At 42.4% G+C, this 5744-nt stretch overlaps 1 long non-coding RNA gene across 2 annotated transcripts; it reads left to right on the forward strand.

Annotated features, from left to right (window-relative positions):
• The first annotated feature begins 452 nt into the window (after window positions 1–452).
• On the forward strand, window positions 453–3868 carry LOC148315673 (uncharacterized). 2 transcript variants are annotated; one of them, XR_015840700.1, is made up of 3 exons: window positions 453–598; window positions 2893–2988; window positions 3671–3868. It is a non-coding gene; the product is annotated as an uncharacterized LOC148315673 (long non-coding RNA). The 2 variants fall into 2 exon arrangements; XR_015840699.1 differs by lacking the exon at window positions 3671–3868 and adding an exon at window positions 3292–3395.
• The last annotated feature ends 1876 nt before the right edge of the window (window positions 3869–5744 follow it).

Consider the following 5744-nt stretch of genomic DNA (forward strand, 5'->3'; position numbering starts at 1 on the left):
GGTCGATTGTAAGCATGGACAACTCACTCTTTGCCCAGCAGGGTGTGCTAACATGCACTTCCAACAGCTCGTTGATGACAAGGGCTGATGGACGTGAGTGGTACTTTGTCCATTTAATGGACGCATCGACTGACAGGGCGCTTTGTTTGCTTATGACTGCGAAAATACGGTAATTACTTTTATTCATGCGTTGAATCTGTACAAATGAAAATATAGACCATGAAGTCTCAAAGACAAGCTGTTAATAGGGTCTGATTCCAATAGAAATTTCTTGTATGATTTGATTTAGAAGATTTAAAAATTGTGGATTTCCTATTTTTATGTTTTGTGTACACAAGATTGTCTCAAAGATTAATTTCTGACATTGATTGAATAATTGTTTTTTTTTTTTTTTTAAATCTATTTTAAGTGTTGATGCCGCTCAAGAAGATGGCAGTCTGGGAAGACTGGTTAATGATGACCACATGCACCCCAACTGTAAAATGAAGAAGAAGACAACAGAGGACAGACCACACCTCTGTCTGTTTGCGCTCCGAGACATTGATGTTGGCGAAGAAATAACTTAAGACTATGGACCAGCTGGCCTTGGAGAACACAGGTTTGTAAGATGCATCTTTAAGTACAATAACAGAGCCCACTTGTGGTGTTCTGGTGATGTAGTTTCCAATTAGTTTGGCAATCTAATAAATGTATGTTGAGGTTTCTATGGAAGTTGAACATGCTGACTGACTGGGGGAGTTCTCCATTGTCCACTATCTGTAATTCAAATTTGTGGGTCTGAGTCAAAGTTTGGCTCTTCAGGAACAACGAACTGGTCAGGGAGTGACAGTATTACAAAGTTCTGCGTTACTCTTTTCTGGGCGGTGGCCCTGTTAGGCCATCATATGCCATATTGCAAATATCCCCATTGTGGGACTAATTAAGGACATCTTTATGTTGTGGTTTCCCTACCAGAACCAGCACCAACCCTGTATATTCATGATATAAAACACTGTTTCAATTTGATATTTAGCCTTTCTATACTGTAAAAATAGAAGACCCCAGGCTTTCCTGCGCCCCCTTGCCCAATTGGTGGTGTTCAGGAGACAACCTGGGACTGAAATATCAGTCACAACCAGTGTTGTTTTCGTCACTGATGACTATGACGAAAATACTTCGTTAACGCCCCTTTTTTAATGACGATGACAAGCTAAACGAGGTTCTTTTATGACGAAAACATGACGTGATGTACATGAATTTTTTTCGTTGACGAGACAAAATTGTTAGCATGTGGTTCATAAATTATTTTATGTTGCTTTTAGTGAAATAAAGCCACAACAGTTGCCCAACAAAATGTTTTGCTTCTCTGCTTATTTTGGAGCAGTGAGCATTGATTCCACTGTTGCCACTTTTTTCTGTTTGTAATGAAGAATCCTTTGTAGTCCATCCAAAAGTCTTTGTTATTGGGTGGAAACCTTGAATGCCTTGTTTTAACTCAAATGGACTTAAACCCATCCATCCATCCATCCGTTATCTGTACCGCTTCTCCTCACTAGGGTCGCGGGGGGTGTTGGAGCCGATCCCAGCTGTCTTCGGCAGTAGGCGAGGTACACCCTTGAATTGGTGTCCAGCCAATCGCAGGGCATACATAGACGAACAACCATCCACGCTCACACTCATGCCTAGGGGCAATTAGAGTGTCCAAGCAACTTGCCATGCATGTTTTAAGAATATGGGAGGAAACCGAATTACCCAGAGGAAACCCACGCAGGAAGGCCGGAGCCAGAATCGTACCTACGACCTCAATATTGTGAGGCCATCCTGCTAACCAGTTGGGCCACCGTGCCGCTTGGACTAAAACCTTTGTGAATAAATTGACGAAAACTAGGGTAAAACTTTTTTTGCGTTTCCGTCGATTAAAACTGGACTAAAACCCTTTTTTTAGTTTTCGTTGACTAAAACTGGACTAAAACTATAACGAATTGGGATGACTAAATGTGATGTAAACAAATCAGCACTTTGTCCAAATGACTTGGACAAAATCTAAAATGCCTGCCAAAAACAACACTGGTCACAACACGTGTCTACAGAAGATTAATTGGCATGGGCGAAATTAATTAGTTTTATTTCATTCATGAGCTTATGTTTTGTTTTGGGTGGCTAAGGCTTAAAATGTGTAAAAATCTAATCCAACCTCAAATATAATTAATTCAATAAATTTATGATGCTACTAAAACATCGAAGCAGCCTCCTCCAGGCTTTACAGACTCAGAAATGGAGGTATGCGTATCGTGTACTCATCCTGTCGTGTCTCGAGATGTTAAAATTGCAGTTAGATAGACGTGTGCTGATTAGACAAGACTTCTAATATATCTGGTGTCACAGGATATTTGTCAGTGAATGTGTATGTCTGGTTTGAGGCTCACTCAGCTTTTTCTTGTGTTGTGGGGTCCAGTTGAGTTGAATTGCGTGTCAGGTATGTTGGCCATCTGACACCCAACTGTCAGGTTTGTGTTTGTGGGGACCCCGTAGAGCCATTTTTATTGTTGACATAAATCATAGCTAATCATCTTTTCCTTCATTATCATATGAAATACAGTTAGGAGTTGTATGTGCCTTTACTATGTTATAATCTTAGAACCTACCAGCCACTACAGGTGTCCGACAAGAAGACTTTTGGCTGTCCTGTGCTCCATTGCGGCCCTGGTGGCGTTCAAAAGACAACCTGTGACTGAAATATCAGTCACAACATATCTCTACTGAAGATTAATTGTCATGCGCTAAAGTAATTGGTTTTGTTTCATTCGTGAACTTGTTAGTTTTTGTTTTGGGTGGCCAAAGCCTAAAATGTGTAAAATTCTGATCCATTTTCTTTTTTTAATTCATTAAATTAATATTCAACTTGTTCATTAGGATGGAGGACAACCGACAATGACTGAATCGGCTGAGGTTGATGCCACCAGAACATCGAAGCAGCCTTCTCAAGTTTTGACAGACTCTGAAAAGGAGGTATGCGTATCATGTGGTCATCCTGTCGTGTCTTGAGATGTTAAAATTACAGTTAGATGTGAAGAACATTATAGGAGCAATCATGTTATCGAATGTAATAAAATAATATCACACACAGTCTAATATCACACACACAGTCTAATATCACACAACAGTTTGATTTTACATACAGTCCAATGTTATGCACAGTTTAAATACATAACACATAAATACATAACACATAAAGTTTCATGATATTGTTACTAACTCTAGTTCATTTATTAACTAAAATCTAGGAACTAACCATCACACCACCGCACTTAGGTTAGGACGACCACTTAGGTCAGGGCAACCGAACAAACTCCACTCCTGAACACACATGAGGGGAGGCGGACATGGACCAAGTAAACACCAGCTGGACCGAAGTAAACATGCCCTTGACAATTTAGGTACCTTTGAATCGGTCGTATGTACTTGTATTGATTTCTGGATTGATTGAAATGTGTCGGCACATGTCGACGTGACTTATGATATTCAATAAAAGGCTTGGAGAGAACTGGAGGTTCAGAGATCAGACCTGTTCACTGAGGTTTCATCTCTCCCGGCCGGAAACTTATAGTCTGCTGTCCGTGTCTGGATTCCTACTTGCCGAGGCGTGAGTCGCTCCCCCACACAGGAGTGATTCTCCCTTGACATTTTACAGTGGTCCTTCGGTCCTTCAAAACGGGTGTTGACCGGGTCATGCGGAGGGGGAGGCGGTGACGACCGGAGGAAAAGACTGTGCACAGCAACCAGGACTTAAAAAACCTCATCTCGTCCTGATTTTGAGGCCGGTCTCGCAGGATCTCCCGACGAGTGCCCCGGTTGACATCCGACTGAACCAGAGGAAAGACACGGACGGCAAGGGGTAAGACAAAAACTTCTTGAAGTATTTTGGGTACCACGGCACCTAGACGGTTTTTGGTATGAGACTTAGCTACTTCACTATTGTTGTTGTTCACTGCAGATAACGTAACTTCTGCAGATTTGGAACATTGTTGCAGATAACGTAACTTCTGTAGATTTGGTTTAGTCAAGAAAACATTACTGCAGATAACGTAGCTTCTGCAGATTAAAAACCAGTTGTTTTAACGGTGCACCTGGGTAACGGAACTCCCGGGTGGTTCGGGTCCGAACAAGTGAGACAGTGAATTGACCAGGCCTGTGACTGACATACTAACTGCGGATTATATGTGTGTGCGTGGAGAGTATTTGAAGGAGATCTAAAATCGTTCACGTTCCGTGAAATTTAAACACCAAGCTGATGTCCTCCTGAGACGCTAGGTCAAAAGGTAGAAGCTTGACATCAGGGGAAGTGAACGAGCACGTAGCATTTCTCCAGAGAATCTCTCAAAGTATTTTTGTGTGACTACTAACAAGCAGACAATGGGGAAGAAAGATAAAAAAAGGGGAGCCAGACCTGACAGGTCAAAATCACCCGATATGGTAAAAAAGATGGAACTCAAGTTCCCGGGTAGTACGAAGTACTTGGGTAAATGGAAAGGACGCTATCAATTTGATCCAGACTTGGCTGGAGTAAGAGAGACGGGGGAGTTGTTGAGAAACCTGTCCATTCATGACCGGCAAAAGCAACGTACTCGTGATACACCAGGGAAACAATTGAGGCAGGCTAGAGTTTGGCATGAGGAGATGCGTAAGAAAGAGGGGGAGAGCCAAAGTGGTATTAATGTTGCTCGTGCTGAAGATGATGAGACACAGGGAAGGGGACGTAAGCGAGTGATTAAAATAAGGAAGGAACAGCTGTTTACGGGGCCAAGCGTAGAACAGCAGTTAAATGCAACACAAAATATAGAAGAGGGGGAAAAGACACGAATGAAAAAAGTAAAACCACCATTACAAGATGATAATGTTACATTCACACCCACTACGACACAGCTGTACCCGACAATACCGCCGCCGAGATATGACCTTAATTCCACATCACATAATGCGGGGCCACACATGATGACGCGTAGGGGTCAAGGGCCCGAGTTATCATGGAATAAAGAGATGGGGGGGAACGCCAATCCTCCTGGAGGGACCCGAGGTAAGTAAACCCACTGAGACCTTCCCGCTCATCCAGGTGGCAAATCCGAGAGCAGGGGAAGACGGCCAACCTCATTATGTATTGGTTCATAGGCCTTGGACAAAAGAACAAATGATTAAGGTCCTCGAACATGTTCCAAAACCCACTGATGATGTAGAAGGGTGCGTTCAGGGAATAATTGACTTGCAACAAAGTTATCATCTAAATGGCCCCGAAATGCAGCAGGCACTCATGCAAATTACAGGGTTAAAATGGCACCAGTGCAAAGGGCAGTGGAGCCCATACACAGGGAAAAGTAACGATCTTATTATGTCACCAGGCGAGGTTGTTAATAGTTTAAGCAATCCAGACTCCATTTTTGCAAATATGCGTCGTGTGTTTGTAAAACATCCAAACTATGCTAAGATTAGTCAAACTACACAGTCGATGGAAGAAACAGTACAAGAGTACAGGGCTAGATTGTACCCAGTATTTAAAATAAACAGTGGTATCAGTGAAGATGGTCACCCTAATGGGCCCTTCAACCAGCAATTGAAGCAAGCAATTTTGTTCGGCCTTAAACCACAAATAAAAGCATGGATAGATTGTGATAACGAGGAGGCAAGGAGGAAAGGACTTTGTTTTGTTTGTTTTAGATCTGGGCATTTTGCCAGAGAATGTCGGGAGAGAGATGGCAAGCAGGCATGACTAG

This window comes from Idiotropiscis lumnitzeri, unplaced genomic scaffold (assembly GCF_059441095.1).
Source record: "Idiotropiscis lumnitzeri isolate Australia: NSW breed Sydney's pygmy pipehorse unplaced genomic scaffold, RoL_Ilum_1.0 HiC_scaffold_62, whole genome shotgun sequence".
Classification (NCBI taxonomy): Eukaryota; Metazoa; Chordata; class Actinopteri; order Syngnathiformes; family Syngnathidae; genus Idiotropiscis; species Idiotropiscis lumnitzeri.